Source organism: Stegodyphus dumicola, chromosome 4 (genome assembly GCF_044657685.1).
Source record: "Stegodyphus dumicola isolate Sdum_Otavi_A_Nest chromosome 4, ASM4465768v1".
Taxonomy (NCBI): Eukaryota; Metazoa; Arthropoda; class Arachnida; order Araneae; family Eresidae; genus Stegodyphus; species Stegodyphus dumicola.
The window spans coordinates 127,450,051-127,469,110 of NC_140771.1; the positions used below are offsets into that span (position 1 = coordinate 127,450,051).

A 19,060-nucleotide genomic window follows, 5' to 3' on the forward strand; every position below is an offset into this window, starting at 1 on the left:
AAGTCCTAGATTTGCAACACCAGGACATCCACAAAGTTCGGGATTAGTTGAACGGTATAACCAAGTTCTAAAACGTATGCTTCATCATATCATTAGAAACGACTCTAAACATTGGGACAAACATATACCATACCTGTTATTCGCTTACCGCGAAATTCCAAATTGTACTACGGGAGTATGTCCATTTAAATTAATGTATGGAAGCCAGAGGTCCGTTGTCAGTATTAAAATCGTCATGGTCAGGAGAAATTCCATTACCAATAAAATTGGGTAAAAGTGCTGTTGATTATCTACAGGAGCTAAAGATGAATTTAGAAATAGCAGCAGAGCAAGCATCTATAACTGCAGAATTGAAACAAGGCGCATATGCAAGATATGCTAATCGAAGGGCTATATATAAAGAATTCAACCCTGGAGATCAAGTGTACCTGCTGATTCCAGATTCCAGTAATAAATTATATGCCAGATGGATAGGACCTGCAGAAATAGTATCTCGTTGTAATCCAGATTCTTACAGAGTCAGACTGACAGATGGTACAATAAGAAGAGTACATGTAAATAAAATTCGAAAATTTAATCCAAAAGTACAGGCAGTAGGTGTAATATTTGAGAACGAAGAAGAACTAGGAGAAGTCCATCCCACACCCAGTGTGAGTGACAAGTCCGATCATTTTCATCTTAGCGAAGTAGATTTAAACCATTTAGATGATGATAAAAGGAATGAAATGATGAACTTGTTAAGAAAATACGAAAACTTATTTATAAATAAGGTACAAATTGCCTTATTTTAAAGTAGGAGAACATAAAATAAGATTAAGTGACAATGAAAGGAAGAAGCCATATGTTTATCGAATTCCAGAAGCATTGAAGCCTCAAGTAGATAAACAAATCGAAGAAATGTTATCAATGGGATTGATTGAAGAAACCAACGCTGAAATTTCGTACCCTATTGTATGCGTTATGAAGAAAGACGGTAATATTCGCCTTTGCGTTGACTTTAGATCCCCTAATGCAGTAACGAAACCAGATGACTTCCCTATGGAAAATCCTAAAGAGCTCTTATTCTACATTGGAAAAGCCAAAGTGATATCCAGCATTGATTTACTCAAAGGCTATTGGGCCATACCATTAGAAAGAGAGAGTCAAGAATTAGCATGTTTCAAGACACATCGAGCTCAGTATCAATTTAAAGTCATGCCTTTTGGGCTACGCAACGCCGCTGCAACATTTCAGAGAGTCATGAACCAGGCCCTTGCTAAATACAAAGATTTTGCTCGAGCCTACGTCGATGACATAGCTGTTTATTCAAATAATTGGAATGAACATTTAGTACATCTTGACACCATTTTTTCAAAACTGTTAGAACTACAGTTTTCCGTAAATCTCAAGAAATGTTCCTTCGCTAAAACTCATATTAAGTATCTAGGACATATCATCGGTTCCGGCAGTCATCGTACAGATCCAGAGAAAGTGGAGGCTATCCAGAAATTAGCTAGACCTCAAACAAAAAACAATTGAAAAGCATTCTAGGCCTATGTAATTATTAGAGAGACTACATTCCACATTATGCCAAAACAGCTTATCCATTAACCGAGCTCACCAAAAGAAGAAGTCCTGAAGAGCTGTGCTGGACAGAAAAACACGGCGAAGCATTCATTAAATTAAAGAAATGCCTAATGGAAGCACCTAGTCTTTATACCCCTGTTCCAGGGTTACCTTTTATAATTCAATGTGATGCATCTTCAACAGGTGTTGGAGCCTGCTTATCTCAAAGGAAAAACGGAAAGTTGTACCCGATTAGTTACGCCAGCCAAAAACTTACCAAAACACAACAAGCATGGCCAACTATCGAGAGGGAAGCTTATGCTGTTATGTGGAGCTTGAAAAAGTTTGAAACTTGGATTTTTGGATCACCTGTGGAATGATAACTGATCACAGTCCGTTAACTTTCATCACAAAGAACGCATCACAATCTTCTAAGTTACAGAGATGGGCTTTAGCATTACAAAAGTATGATACTACAATTTCACATTGCCCAGGTGCTAAGTTAAGCAATGCTGATGCGTTGTCCAGACTAGAGACTATTGAGCGACTTGTGTGAAAGAAAGAACTTTTCATAGACATTTATGAACTCTTAATATTATTATTTTTTATGTGTGTGTTTCTTTTTCATCTACTCTTCTAGAGACTTTTAAGTATATCATAGACGCTTTAAGTATTCTAATGCATTAGAATTGTTTGAATACTAATTTTTAATCATTTATATATTACAGTTTTAGAAAAAGTTTTGTAGTAGGTGTAGAACTAACCTGTATAAGTATTGTGTTATATATCTTTCAACTTCAGTATCGATTGATTTGTAGACTTTAGTAGGTATAAAACTCTTCCGTTTGACGTCACCATAATTTGTCATATTTCAATAGGCTTTCACCCTATTTCAATCTTGGATGGGGGGGTGTGATGTATGGGTGACGCCAACCAACAAGATGTATAGAGGGCGCTAACTCTCAGTCTGGAGAGGCGCCAAAAGTTTAGTTTCCAAGAGGGAGACCGACAAAGAGGTCATACGGAAGGCTCGTGGGAGCCATTAATGAAACCGAAATTCACTTTTATTACTTTATATATTTCAGTTATTAGTAGTGTAGTTTAGTATTAGTTTGTGTTTGTAAAATAAATGTTTAAAATACAAGAAGGTGGAGTTATTTCTCTATGAGGCGGTGGATGAAGAAGGGATGATATCACAGGTATGGAATGAAGAAGATTTTTCACACGATTCGACTTGTTCTAAAGTATTGGGATACATATGGAATAAATCAAATGATACATTTTTGATAGAAATTGAAGATTTGGTAAAAGATGCCAAAAGGATAGATAACATACCAACTAAAAGGGAAATCTTGAGATTTGTAGGACGTTTCTTTGTGTGCAGGCAAGCCTCCACATTTATTTAACATCAAGTCTGTTCACTGCAACCGCTCAATGACAGAGCGAGACTGACCGCGACAACGGGTTTTCGGTCTCTTCTCCTGCTAGACTACGGAGGTGTAACACGGTCTTCTGTCCGTCCTCACCACCGATGATGCGTGTCTGCAATTTTGTTCATTTTCGTGCCTTTCTGATGACCATCTCCATATAGTTTCAAGAGAATGCGTTTTGTCAAAAAATAATAGTGTGCGGTATAAAGATTTAACTAAAATTGACCTAGATGCTGAATTCTGCGGTAAATGAATGATGTTTTACTACTTGAGACGTGCACGTGTAGCGGCTCGATGCTAATTAGCCTTGTGTTTCCACAAAAATATACTGGAATAATAATCCAGACCAACGTCCTTCGCTATAAAAATACAAATTTGTTATCATGTAACCTTGTGCAACGAAGATGATCTGAGATTTAGTAGATTGGAACTTTACGCATTTTGTGCACGAAAGATTAGGACTCGAAAGAGTAGGACTGATTCTTACTGCTGCAGTAGTACGTCGTATATTGTCTTTTGTCTGGCTAAGTTTTCTTAATTTATATTAGTATTGATATAAAATTTTACGATGTCAAGATATAATAAATTTCTCATAATTCACATTAATGGAAGTGTCATTTTTTGGGGGGTAAGTTACTTTAATTTTATTACTTTTTTTTTTTTTCCAGATCACACATTTCATCCTGTACGTATCCACGTTTTGGGTTATTGCGGTATCACGGTTGGCACACCCATTTATTATTACACTTTCATCCACTGGGGTTTTTAAATCCATACACCATTCGAGCTAGGATTTTATTACAAGATTTATGGGAACAAAAGATAGCATGGGACGCTGAAATACCAGAAAATCTCAGAAAGAATTGGCAAAGCTGGTGTGATGAATTAGCTCATATTTCTAGTTTGAAAATACCAAGACATCAGTTTGCAGGTGCTGGGAAAAGGGATATAAAGGATGGTTTACAGTTACACTGTTTCACAGATGCGAGTCAGAAGGCCTATGGGGCTGTTCTGTATTTTCGGTATTAGAAAAATGGAGTCATTCATACAAGTTTCATTACATCAAAATCACGAGTAGCACCTTTGAAAAAATTATCACTTCCTAGATTGGAATTGATGGGTGCTTTGATAGGCTCCCGCTTGTCAAAATATATCCTAAGGAAACTTCGGGACATTGATTTAATTGCATATATGTGGACTGGTTGTAGTATAACGTTACACTGGATTCGAAGTGATGTGAAAAGGTGGAAGCCATTCGTTCAGAAAGAGTGAAGGAAATACAGAAGAATTCAGATGGCTTGAACTGGAGATATACGCCTGGTGAACACAATCCAGCTGATTTGCTAACTAGATGTGAAAATGTCAAACATCTGAAGCAGAATAGCGTATGGTGGGAAGGGCTCACGTGGTTAAAAGAAGAAATGGAACACTGGCCCAAACCGAATTTATGTTCCACAAAGAACATTGAAGATTCCAACAAGGAACTAAGAAAAACATCAAAGGAAGTTTTCGTAAATTGGTGTGTTACCGAACCTTCCGAAGATTTATTCAAAACCCAAAATTACAGCAAGTTACACCGAATTTACCGAATTACTGCGTGGTGCTTAAGGTTCATCAACAGTGTTAAAAATACCTCGAAATTATCAGGATGTTTGCAGGTTACCGAATTGGAAATGGCAGAAACTTATTGGATCAAACGTGTTCAGGAGCGAAATTTCATAAGTGAAATACGGGCGTTGAAGAACAACGAGGAATTAGGTTCAAAATCAAACCTGAAGTCGATCAGTCCATTTGTAGACAAAAGTGGTGTCATTCGTGTTGGTGGACGATTAGAAAATTCAAATTTGTAATACAAACAAGCACATCCAATCGTGTTGCCTGACAAAGATCATTTGACTGATCTAATTATTCTTCACAGTCATCAGGTGGTAGGGCACGGAGTAATAGCAGATCCTTTAAATCAGATAAGAGATAAATTTTGGTTGCTGAAGGCTCGTCGAAAAATTAAAAGTGTTCTGTACAATTGCAATGTCTGCAAAATATTTCGAACTAAACCTGTCATGCAAGATATGGCACCTCTCCCACCAGACAGATGCCGAGAAGCCTTTCCGTTTGAAAACTCCGGGATAGATTACGCGGGTCTACTGTACGTGAAAAGTGGAAGAGAATTATCTAAGACATACGTTTTACTGTTTACCTGTGCTGTAACTATAGCCGTGCATTTAGAACTTACGGCTGATCTTTCCACAGAAAAATTTTTGCTTGCATTTAGACGGTTCATAGCGAGAAAAGGTTTGTGCCGAATAGTGTATACCGATAACGCCAAAACCTTTAAAAGAGCGAAAAAAGAATTAGAGCTACTGAACGAGGTGATGAAAAGCAATAAAGTTCAAGACGAGTTCTCTAAGCAAGGAATCAAATGGAAATTTATAGTTGAGAGAGCGGCATGGTGGGGAGGCTTTTGGGAGCGTATGGCTTTTGGGAGCGTATGGGCTTTTGGGAGCGTATGGCCGAATAGTGTATACCGATAACGCCAAAACCTTTAAAAGAGCGAAAAAAGAATTAGAGCTACTGAACGAGGTGATGAAAAGCAATAAAGTTCCAGACGAGTTCTCTAAGCAAGGAATCAAATGGAAATTTATAGTTGAGAGAGCGGCATGGTGGGGAGGCTTTTGGGAGCGTATGGTTCAGTCTCTGAAAACTGTTCTGAAGAGAATCCTAGGCAAATCATCCTTGACATTCAGGAAATTAGAGACAGTCACAACAGAAGTGGAAGCTATATTGAACTCCAGACCTTTAACATTTACATACTCGGATCTAGGAGAGCCAGAATCTGACTCCTGGTCACTTCTTAATAGGAAGACGATTACTATCATTGCCACAAGGAAGCTCTAAATTAAATTCAACAAAGGAGAGTCTTACACGTCGATTTAGACATCAACAGATACTGGTAGAAAGAATCTGGCGAAAATGGAGACAGGATTATTTGATGAATTTAAAATCTGCTCCTCATTCTAAACTGGCGAAAACAGGAACCTGTTTGAAGAAAGGAACCATTGGATTAGTGCATGAAGATAAAATTCCACGGCTGATGTGGAAGATGGGGATCGTAATGGAAGTCTTTCCTGTAAGAGATGGCAAGGTGAGAGCCTGTGCTGTCCGCTTTCCCAATGGACATACGATTAAAAGACCAGTGCAACTACAATATCCGGTGGAGCTGGAATGTAATAAGGACAATTACAGCAATTGTCCTTCCGGGCGGGAGGATGTTGCAACTCAACTCTTGCTGAGATCCGATGGCTGAGTGACGTCATCTCGAACTCTGAACTCTCGCTTAGAGATCACGAGAACCCGGAACTGAGAAGTCGTACGCTGCGTCGTGCGAAAATTAAAACCTTTTTCATTATGTAAATATTCTGTAACCCGTTTGCGTCTTCATTAAATATGTTTGTGTAAAGAAAGTATTTATCATTTATGGATTATTGCCTTCAAGATTTTGCAGATAGAGATGCACAGAAGAAAACAGTTACAATCAAATGGGCCTGGCAGAACCCATTGGAACAAGGTAAGCAGTTTTGTTTTACCTTGATTAATTAGTTAGAAGTAACGATAACGATATAAATAATAAATCCTTTGATTCGCTTAAGTTTCAGACGGCTGCTAATGGAAGGCAAATTTAATTTATTTACAAGAACACGACCCTATTTAACAAGATTATTTTATTTTAATTATTTTCTTTACAAGAACACTACCCTATTTATCGCGTATTTCTGGCCCCCTTTTTTTGTTGTTCTTTCTTATTGTTTTTTCTTTCTTATTGTCCTTTCTTTCTTATTGTCACTGTTACTTCCTAAGCTTCAAACCATTTATTGCTGCTTATACTACAGCTAAGATGTAGCCGCATCACTGCTGTCATCGTCTTCGTCATCCTTCAGTTTGTCTACCCGCAGCGCAATCTTCTCGAGGCAATGATCTTCAGAGCCATCACGAGGCATCCAAAATCCAAGAGCAAATCAATTAGTAAAATGAGAACGATCACTACGTGACGAAAGTATTTTAAAATTTTGGAATGTTCACTTTATGAACGAATTGAGGAAAGGGAAATTTACATTTTCAGGAACTTGTGCTGAAAAACTATAAAGAGAAACTTGCTAAAGAGGAGGAAATATGTGAATAAATACGGTATTGCTATTCGGAAAGTAAAATGCTTTTAACCGCTTTTCAGGTTTGAATTGTGAAAGCGATCTTATGCTAATTGTCAGTTACCATTAAAGTAGCTCATCTATTTTTCTAGTCATGATGATAGGAGTATAATGATGTCGATTGTTTAAAGTAGCAGAAATCAGCGTTCATATTTTGCAATTTAGCGGCTACTGAAATTAAAAAAGGTCACCAATATAAATTACCAACAGTTAGAGAACCCTTTGCTTTTAATACAATAGGCTTTATTTTTAATTGAAACTTCAGTGGAAATATTATCAATAAAATGATCACACATTCTCTTTTATAAAACACTATTTTTTATCAAAAGTAGGATATGATCTGCCGAGGAATGAAAATAAAGATAAAAATTTAATTAACGTTTAAATTCTACGAAAAGAGAAAACACAGTTTTAAAAACTATAGACGAATTTCTTGGTTACAATACTGGCAGAAAAAAGCAGACCCAGTTCTGAAGGGTGCATGCAGGTTTTTTTTTTTTTTTTTTTTTTTTTTTTTTTTTTTTTTTGTGTGTGTGTGTGTGTGTGTGTGTGTGTACCTCCAATTCAATTTTAAAATATAATTTAATAATTTATTTTGGCTTTTTTATGAAAAAAAGCATTTTTACCTCCTTTTTGACAAAAAAAAAAAAAAAAAAAATCATTGGATATGTATTTGTGCTTGCAGAGGTAATTTTTATTTTACATACTGATCAAATTTAGCTCCTCTAGATTTTGCCGCCTACTTCTGGGACATTCGCTGCATACCTGCCAGGAATAGGCCTAGTAAAAGTAATCTAAAGGCTGAAACAATTAATTAATAAAAATCCAGTTCTCGAATAATTTTCAATTTCAGGAAAATTTTAGGAAGTTCAATTTTAGGAAAATATAGCAAAAAATGACCTACTTACTTAAGGCACGATAAATTTTAAAAATAATATGTGGCATATATCTCATTTCTTAGCGCATATTATAGTTTCTTTACACCAACTTATTACTCCAAAACTAAAAAATCTGATGTGTACACCACATGACTTCCTTGTATTGGAATATTAAATTATACACATTTTTTCTTGCATTTCATTTAAACTTATTGGATTGAATTAAATCTACTTCGCCGACAGCGCATACACCACAATACAATAGAATAAATGCATTCTTTAAAATTCACTCTAGTACTTGTTTACGATAGCGACACTCTGGCGCTAGATTCACTTAACAGTATTAATAATTATATAACAGTTAACTTATATAATAATTTTATAACGGAAACTAAGTTAACTGTTATATAATCCAATAATCATATAACAGTTAACTTATATATTTCGTTCATATTATAACTCAGAATGCACAAAATTTATATCATTTAAAGAATAGAATTATCTAATCGTTGCCACATGTTCTATTCAAATACTATAATAAAGCTAGAATGATGTATAAAAGAAATTAAGCAAACAAAACAAAAAAGAAACAGTTTTTCACAGACGATTGAGTATTTCTCATTTAATTAATTCAGTTCTCACTTCGCGAGAAGGCAAAAATATATAAGAACTCAAAATATCTATATTAAAATTACGAAGTAAATCTTAAACGCTTATTTCCTCGGAAAAATTCCAGAACGGATTAAGCATGATTTAAATAATAAATGAAAGCGTTATCTTTGTTGTTGCGAAGCTAAGTTTCTCTAGATTGGCAACAAATCCACTAGTCTCCTGTTTCAAATGTAAACATCAATGGCCGCCATTAAAAAAGGCTTAGCGGCAATTAAACAACTTTAAAATTAGTGATAATTCTAAAAATATTGCACGCAGATTTACTAAACGCATAAAATCCTTAACCGGAAGATAAAAACAACATAATTCAATCATTTTTAAAGCAAAAAATGTACAATTTACCAACATATAAGAGTAAAGATACTGAGATCACTGAGCCGGGTAACAGAGTGGATATATATATAAATATATTTATATACGTTTGATGCGGCCGATTGCAACCAAAATACGAGGTGCACATCTACATGTTATAGCAGTCCTATATACAAAATTTCAACGTTTTCTCGTTATGCGAGATACGTACGTACGCACGTACGTACATACGTTCGTACAGACGCCACGAAAAATTCTCTTCAGAATTAATTTTAAAGCAGTTTTATAATTTTTTTGAAGGAAAAGAGTATTTTATTCTCTCCTTACGTACAGATATCACGCAAAGACATCGTTAAATTGCATTCGATAGCGGTCAAATTGGATATTTTCGTTGAAATATGCTGCCTGAAACTTTATGCGATTACAATACTTCCTTTTTACTTCGTACAAGGTAGTAAAAAGAGCGACCTTAAAAATATCTTAATTCGAGACACAACAGACTGCTACCATTTTGTGCAAAACATAAGTTTCTGAGGTTATTTACATGAAAATGTGAATTTTCGTTTGAGGAAAACAAGGTTATATACATTAACAACAGCAATTTTAAACAGTGGACCGTGAGCGTAACACTTAGCATGTTACATAAATTATGATTTGTCTTGCCGCAATAATTATGATTTGTCTTATCGTCTTCTCTGGTTTTTCGTGTTAATATAAAGTTTTAAACTGAACTAATATAATTTAATTGTTAATATAAAGTCTTAAACTGAACTAATATAATTTAATTGTTAATATAAAGTTTTAAACCGAATTTCCAACAAAAATCAACAGACAGATAATTTTTCTTGACAATCTATAGTCATAAATAAAACTGAAAAATATACGGCATTTTTTTAATTATATAATTTTATCTAAATGCAATAATAAGTACAAAACAGTACTCAAATAAAATGCTAAGACAGTTAAAAAATTATATTTTAGTGCACGTAAAAAAGTGTAACTTAAATACTTGTTTAAATATATTTTATATATTTATTTTATGCTTTCTAATTCGAATGGCAAAAAATAAGAGAGAAAGAAAAGCACGGCTGTGTGTTAAAAAACTGTCAAACATTGGTAAATTATTTTATAAATTTCGAAAAAATTCCATTTTTGTTCTAATAGATGAAATAAAGATTAAAATACTGTGATAATAACATTAATCATTATAAATAAAATTAATTTATATCAGATTTTGAAAAATTCCTTTAGAATATTGTTTTATCATTGTAAACACGAGTGTGTCACAAATTTCAAGGAAATGGGGTCAGTAAAAGGTGTGTCAAAATTAAAATTCAAGATTTGACCTAAACCAGCCAACGAATCACCACCAACAACAACAACATACACGAAAAAAGAAATAAAGAAAAAGAAAAGAAGACAGAAACCAAATTTAATTGAACCATGTAAGTATATGTGTGTATATAACAGCACGACTTTTTCCCACAGAATATGAAGCATAAAAGATTTTTGCACTTAAGTTTTAAAGGCAAATCCCAGGAAATCTCTGAACTTTCAATCTGTTACTTGAATATTGCGACTTTTAGTGTGCACTGAGCATTGGAATTCCATTTGATACAATTCAAAAACACGCTTGGATTGCATTATATAGATTAGACATTATAAGACTCATGTGTTTGAAAGTTAAAACGTTAAATGAATAGTGCTAGATTAATTCATTAGCAGAGTATAAGTATCCAAAACAACTGTTTATGTTACTATTGAAGCGGAATAAAATGAATCGGATATGTATTTTAAGCCATTTTTTTTTTCAGAAAATCTTGTTAAATGAATAAATCAATGCAAACGTTCTTCATAAAAATCTGAAAAAGCATTTTGTTAGAAATATTCTCCCTAGTTTCGTAAATGCACGGAAAGAATACAGTTTTACATCTTGAAATAAAAGATGACATTTATAACTCAATCAATTTCCTTTAATAGGCTTTTCTTTAAAAAAAAGTGTCTTTTAACAGGTCTTTCCTTAAAAAAAAAATGGTATTCAAAGCCAAATGAATGCTTTGGGAATTAATTAATGCTTTGGGAATTCAAGAAACGAGTCAACTGAATATATTATTTCAGATAATGATTCGTGCAAACTTGGTAGTTCATTTATTTAAATACTACTTGATTTAAAATATTTTCCTCTTTAAAAATTCCGAAATACAATTTTTAAGAATAGAACATTTTTTGGAAGAGTCATTCTAACTATCTAAGACCGTTAAGTTTGTTACGTTACAGTAGGCTATCATGCATTTAACATCCATGTTATTTGGCTGAATATAGTCACCTCGTCGAAATTGTAAGTTCTTTATTTACTCTCATGCCTTCTCTAAATAGCTCAAAAGCAAAAGACCTTTAATATATTTCAGATTTAATCTATCTATAAACTTAGTTAACAAACTGAGTGATTTAAAAGCAAAACTTGCATTTAATAATTTAATCTTTATATTAGTTTTAATGTTGCATCAACCTGATATAATTTAATGTGCGTTAAATATATGACTTCTTAAATTATCTTTTTTAAAAAAATTTACAGCATTATTGAAACTAAAAGATATGTTTTTAGTGGCAATTATTGTGAGCTTATATGCAGAACAGTTTAGAATATTTTCATGCTAAATTTCCTTTTAATGAAACTTTCATTTTTGTAGAATGAGACGACATGATTTCGAAGTATCTAGAAATGTGTATGAATAACTTAACTGTAGTGCCCTCTGTTAGAAAGCCCGTTAAAATAATGAAATCAAATGAATTATACTTTATTCTTTGCACACACAAAAAAATTATTTTGATTTATATCTGCTATAGTACATGTCCAAATGACTCTTCACGCCTTATTTAACGATTTTTCAATTATTTGAGAAATATAATGAATGCGTCAGCGGAAACCCTGAGTGTAGTTTATCTTATGGATTGGATTGGATTATTCAATTATGGCAAAGCACACGAGGGCTATCTGCCTAAAGGGAGAGATGCCTTTGTGGAGGACTTCCTAAGGAAAACTGGCTCGTATACACGTTACACGTGGGAAAAACCACAAAAACGCCCATGCAGCCAGTCCGTTCGTGGGATTCGAACCTCGGACCAAACTAACAGTGTTCAGCGTCTTTACCGCTCAACCGCTGGTGGGTGTAGTTTATCTTATAGCGAATTTATTAATAATTTTATTGACTACATGACTATAAATTTGAAAAATATTTGTAAATAAATTTGAATTCTATTTGTAGTTTCTTAAGACCTGATCCTATCAGTTACCTGCAAATATTTCATCATACCAGTTAAGGGGGAGAGAATCGAGGCGAGTAGAAGAAATACGCTTCAGTAATACGATAAATACATGAATGCTCATTATATTTTTTAAATACTTTATTTAAATGTCTGTATTTACAAGTTTTAGTTAGTAGTAGTATTTAAACTTAAAAAATGCCAATATATTTCTAAATAACATACCAATAGGAAATGAAGCAGGAAGGAATTATTATTTTTGCTTTTAATCGGAGGATTTTTTTTAATATTTTGTATGTTCCAGATACAATTACAAAAAAAAAAAAAAAAAAAAAGACAAATGGCTTAACTCTACAATCTCAAAATGATTTATCTAACACGTTACTTCTACCTACTCCTCATATTCATAATGTATTAATAACAAGTCTTAAACAACCTTCTCACATTCTCACATGCGTTGCATTCATCTGCGAAGAGTTTCGGAAGGCCATAAATATTATAAAAACAATAGATTTAGAGAGTGTATCCAATTCATTTATTTTTTGGAAAATTATTCCTGTATTAATAATCTTTTCTATTTCAATGCAGATGTTGTTTGTACAATATTAAATATTTTTAATTGCTTAGATTTATTTTAGTTCTGAGCTAACGAAGTTTAAAGTAATATGGTACATTATATTGATTAATATAAGGAATAAAAAAGTTTGTATTACGTGCATTGTGTCTTTCTGTTGTCCGTATTACGTTTTGAGTCAGCCGATACAATAATTTAATCGAGGTCAAAGTTACTAATGAATATCAATACTTGCAAGAAGTCGATAGAAGTTACACTAAAAGAACGTTAGGTTAAAGGTAAACTCAGCAAAATTCTACTTCAGTAAATAAGCTCTTTTCATATTCGAATATTTCCACTCTGAGAGAATTTATGCAAGATCTTGTGAAAGCGACTGAATTCTACATTAAACTTAAAGTCCCACTGAAAAAGTTAAAAAATGGATTTAATTAGTGAAATTAATTGAAAAACTCGAACAAAATTAAGTTAGCAATTTATTGATTCAAGATGCATGTATAAAAATTATTGTCCTAAATATTTCTTCTGCTGTTACAGATGTTATACTTTACTTTCCAAGATCCCATTTGAACACCACAAAGAACCTTGGCTTTCTTTTTTTCTTTTTCTTGGTTTTTCCAAATTTGACTTCTTTATTCTAACAAAGATTTTGCTGCTCCGTCTTTTTTTTATTGTTTTACTGTTTTTCTTTAGCAACACATACAACGGAAAATATAAAGAAATAGAAAATCTTTGCTAGGTAATCGTTTTTTACATATCAAGGTATTCAGCAAATATTAAGGTATTTGTTTCACTCGAATTTTATAAACAGCCTTTTTTTATTCGCTACCCTTTTATTCGCTAAACAGCGAATTTTATAAACAATCTTTAATGGAAGAGTTAAAGCAACAAAAACCAGCGCAAAATTCATAAATTAGTAGTTGTAGTTTCGAAGGTAAAAATACATAGAACCTTGTTCTTCAGCTACAGAAGTGCAAATGATGAAAGAGAAGCCAGTGCTCAAGTGATAAGAATGAGAGGATGGAGGTCAAGTTACAGGCACTATTTATTGATGAAAAATGAAAAAAAAAAATAATAATAATAATGAAACAATTCTTTTAAAAGCTGATGATAAAGGATTGGAACTGGAATCGTTAACTACAACTGAAACATTCAAAGGCATAAATCTGTTTTGTGTCACACATGAATGACTGCAACATGCAGTTAAGGTGGAAATGTCTTGATAACCTCCAAAAAACGCACTTTTGTGCTGCAAGATGATACTTTGATATACTGCAGAAACGTGCGCTTCGTCACGTCGCTATGGTAGTAAAATATAGAATTGAGTTCTCTTTCTATATTTTACTACCTTAGCAACGTGACGAAAACTCTGAAACACCGGCCCAATATATACATTATCTCGTTTGTTATTTTGCCATCTTTAGTGAACTAAAAAATATACTTGAAAGAGCAACGATGTCAGTCGAACGGTAATGTAAAGAGTGCCGTGTTGAACCTTTTTTTCCAGATAAATAAATACAGTACAATATCTTATGGCAAATAAATATCGCAGATCTACCTTTGAAAATGACCAATATTTCTGAAACATCATTGATTACCATATACTTAAAGCAGCCCCTATATTAAAGACCAAAACTCTTAGAAACATTGATTGATGGTTTTAAGAGTTTATTTTACATCTACGACATCTCTAACCAGATTAATTAATGGAAAACTTTCTTAACCCGGCAGAAGTCGCACCAAGCAAAAAATTAATTTACGAAATAACCTTAGAGTTAAAATTAAGATAAATGAAAATGATAAAAAAATAAACATCATGCCTCTAAGTTTCATTGCATCTCTAATACACCATGCTTATTTTATTTCTTCACACTTTGAACGAAATACATTCATGTGTTCTTAGCACAGAATGTTTTAACACTTTAAACATTGCATTCACGTTCTTCTGTCCTTGGCGTGAGGGCAAAAAATTTGTCAAATCTTTCATACTTAGTTGTTTCGAATTTCATGTATTCGTTTTAATTCTTCGTCGAAACTTCTGCTTTTGTTTTGCATGCAGTACGTCAATTTCTTGGAAAAGTATTAATCTCTGATTCTTTGTTCAAAATTTTTTTCATTAATTGTAATGCTAAGTCCTTCAAAAACAGACTTCTGTTTCTGGTTGGTGGATTAGCAGTTGAATGTAATATAATTCAAGCATTTATTACAGCAACGTTCAGTGCAGGAAAGAAAATTACCATTGGCCACCTCATTGTTTATTCTGGCAATTGAATAATTGGCTGACATTTCATCCCCCATATCCACTGCTCCTTTAGTCATATTATTAAAACATATAATTCCTGAGGTCTTATTTTCTCCAATAGTATCATCTATAGTATGATCGTTATATAATGCTGAAAGAATAAGAACAGTTTTTCCTTTTTTAGGAACATCAGGAATTAATGTTTTATCTTTTTCGAAAACAAAACATTGTAGAAAATATTCTTAGTTTCATCTTCAGTTTCCGAAATGCGATCTTCACCGCTTTCAAATATTTCTAATAAATCTCACATGCGTTGCATCTCCAGTTCATAGGGACTCATTCTTTTTACCATAATGCAGTTAGAAATTTTAAGAATTTAATGTCAAGTACTTTAAAATCACTTGTGAGTAGAAATATTTACTGTTACACTAGAAATAAATTTCTGAACTAAATATTCAGTCAGAAAAACACTTACACGGAGAGGCGCGTGGGGTGTGTCATACCCCAGTTCCAACAAAATGCCGATAAATCTTTTTCTGAAACACACAGGCAAAGAAAAAGTGGTTCTGAAAGTCAACTACAACTGGAAACTCAGCTACTGAAAGCAGCACAGAATTTCAGTTTCACATGTTAGGAATATTCCACTTTTACGTAGGGTTGGGGTATAATACACCCCACGCTCTTTCCCGCGGGTTAACGCCGACGGCAGTTTTATTTCATAATGGAAAATTCTGTCGAGTTCCGCTGTCTCCGAAAGGAAACCTTTTAATTACCTCATCGGAAGACCCTATCTAAGAATTACAGGAGGAATAGCGCATCTGCATGCATATTTTTTCCTATATTATTTTTGTATTAATTTTAAAGATTGAAAATTGTGAGAGGAAATTATTGTATACACTATTCCTGAGAGGAGTTGAACAGAAAGGCTATAAAAGGTACATATGAATAAATATGTACTGAATGTCTGATGATTCATACTCATTTTCATGAGTATGCTTAAATAACTTGGAAAAACGAATAAGCTAAAAACGTTCGCTAAAATTATTCATAGACCATATCAAAATACAGTATACTTTTTAAGATAAGAATTTAATTAAATGTTTATAGTCTCATCCTCTTTGTTAACACAAACTAGATAAAAACTCTGGAAGACGTAAGCGAATTATCGCTGTCTTGGAAATTACAACAGACAGAATGCGCGCAAGTTGGCTCAAACTTAATATCGACGTGACAAAAAACGGCGAGAATAACGCAATGCCGTAGATAAACTGCTATCAAGAGATTCAAATAGTAACGTGGCCTTCAGTAGGCGGAACAAGCTATGATTCTAGTTTAAAAACCTTCCTTTAAAATACTATCGCTTTCTACCTCATTTAAATACGCGCGAACTAGAAATTAGCATTCTGGCATGAAAACTTAATGTGAGAAAGACAGTATGGATAATTAACATAAAATAACTGGTTAGTAAAACTAAATATCATTATAAATGAAAAATAAAAGTTAGATAAAATACTGCCTGACGCTATGCAATCAGTTCATAAATTCAGTTGAATGACGTATATAATTGTAAAAACATTAGGTATTTTTTGTAAGCAGGCAAGATGAAAAATATGCAACGCCTTCGCCGGGAATCGAACCACGGGCCTCTCAATTATGCGCTGAGCGTGCACACACACCACAAGGCATGCCAAGAAGGAGGGAGAAAACCTTATATAATCAAGCATTTATCTACATATTTCAGTACCTCACATGTATTATGCGTGTTATGGAAAATGCAGTTTTAATTATTATGCTTGCTTTTTGACCTTCGCCTTTTAATTCCCAATCTTCTGCTGGTTATTTTCCAGTTATGCATTGGGTCCACAGAATCAAAGTCTGACGTAACTCTGTAACCCTCATCGTTTTTCCTTCAGCAGCCATTTTTTTCATATTTTCTGCAATTATTTAGAATAACCTGAACATCAGAAATATTTTCAACAAGACCTTGTTCTGTTATTTAACCATCCACAGAACCTCCCTGTATAATTAAGAATTAATTTTATTTCGTAAAGTTTCGTTTCTGCCCATATTTTCCTTCTTTAAGATTATATCTGTCTGTGCTCCCATTCAGGCCGGCCAAACGGGAAAGTGGTTAGTGACTGTGACTGCCGTACCGAAGGTCCGGGGTTTGAATCCCGGAGAAGACATGGATGTAAACTATATGTCCCTTCATAGGAGGTAATAGTGGCTTCTATTAGGTCCTTGGCAATAAAATGACCACTATTAGTGCCCGATGTAAAAAAAATGCTACCATTTGGAAGTTTTTCATTTAGTAGCTTTGAACTCAAAATAAATCAAAAGTTCCTAAATCATACGCTACAAGGTTAAAGGGAAATGAGCATCTGGAAGAGGAGTACGATAAAATAAAGAATATGAAAATTTATGGAAAATGCAGTTTTAATTATTCTTGTTCTAAGTATTAGTATAACGTTCTCCTTTTCTATCGTATTTACTCACGTATTTCACCCTCGGATTTTTAGCGTAAGGCTCGGAAAAAATTTCAAGTGTTCACTTGGGAATAGCAGTGGACAACAGCAACAACGGGCGAAAATTCAAGACAAAAGCAACAGAATTAAAGATATCTGATAATATTGCTACGTATTCTTATATTAATATTACTATGTATGTATATGTATGTGTATTCTTAAAATGCAGGTTTTTTTTTAATATAATACTGTTAGAATTATTAGTAATTCATCCATGAGTATTTTTCACTTGTTATGTTTTTATTGTAACCGTGTCCTTCGTATGACCGTGTTAGGAAATTAAATTATTCGCATAATTCTACCCCTCCCCCCAATTTTAGTACAATAAAATAATTAAAAATAGGGAAAACATGCGGGTAAATACGGTAAATTTTGATTTTCGTCCATAATTTTGTATTTCAAATCTTTAAATCTTGAAAAATTCGAAAACCTAATATGGATGGAGTCCCAAAAGAATTCCATCAGTTTTAACAATTGCGCATTTCTTTTTATGTTGTATACACATTTTGATAATAGTATAAATAATTGGGACTTTAAAATTTCGAAATTGAGGGATAAACCAAATTTTTGTTTAGTTTACATTACATTGTATTATTCGAAGAGTAAATTTAATAAAGCGGAAGAAAATAGAAGAAAGGTCTTAGACTGGTTTTTAATCGTGAGGGAAGAAGCTGCGGTCCATTATCTGTTACTATATATATATATATATATATATATATATTGAATCATTAGTAATTTATAATCTAATTAATAATCCAATATCAGTAGGTTGTTATTATATAAATTAATATTGCATTATTACTAATTAATACTTTGCTTAATAAACTATTAATAATGAAATCTCAATTAATAATCCTATGAAAATTAAATTTGTTTTAGTAATTTAGTATCTGGATCTACTTTCCGAGGATAAATTAAATACAAACAATTAATCTGACTGCTTCAGTACATTGAAGGAATACTTGCTTACATTCTTGCCTCAAAACTCGCATTCACTTTTATGAAATGTGTATTAAGGAGCATCATACGCATCAGATTATGCTGTTGTATCAGTTTGCTAGAATGGATAAATTTTGCAAACGGAAGGAAACACCGCAAAAAACTAACCGTGAATAATACACAGTAAGCCGGTCGTTCATCTCAGCATAGCTTCCTGTCGGCCGTAAACGGAACCATTGATGGGGATCAAGTGCAAGGTCACATGTACTGCCAAACTGGGAGAGTTAGTTTTGGTTGAATCGGAAAGCCAGTTTTATGAGTTCATTCAATCTAATAACTGAACTGAAAATATGAATTTCCTTTTCAGAAATTTCTATTCGGTATTGTCTAGTAGCAAAATACGAGCGTACTTAAATCGTACGTAATTAAAAGGTTTCCCATTTTGTCAAATAATCTTCAGAGACTAGAATGCTATAATAG

General features: G+C 33.3%; 1 protein-coding gene across 4 annotated transcripts in view; it reads right to left on the minus strand.

Moving 5' to 3' along the window:
- The window catches only part of EndoA (SH3 domain containing GRB2 like, endophilin-A), a 316,532-nt gene that overhangs the window by 159,267 nt on the left and 138,205 nt on the right, over nucleotides 1-19,060 (minus strand). The gene's annotated exons all lie outside the window — the stretch shown is intronic.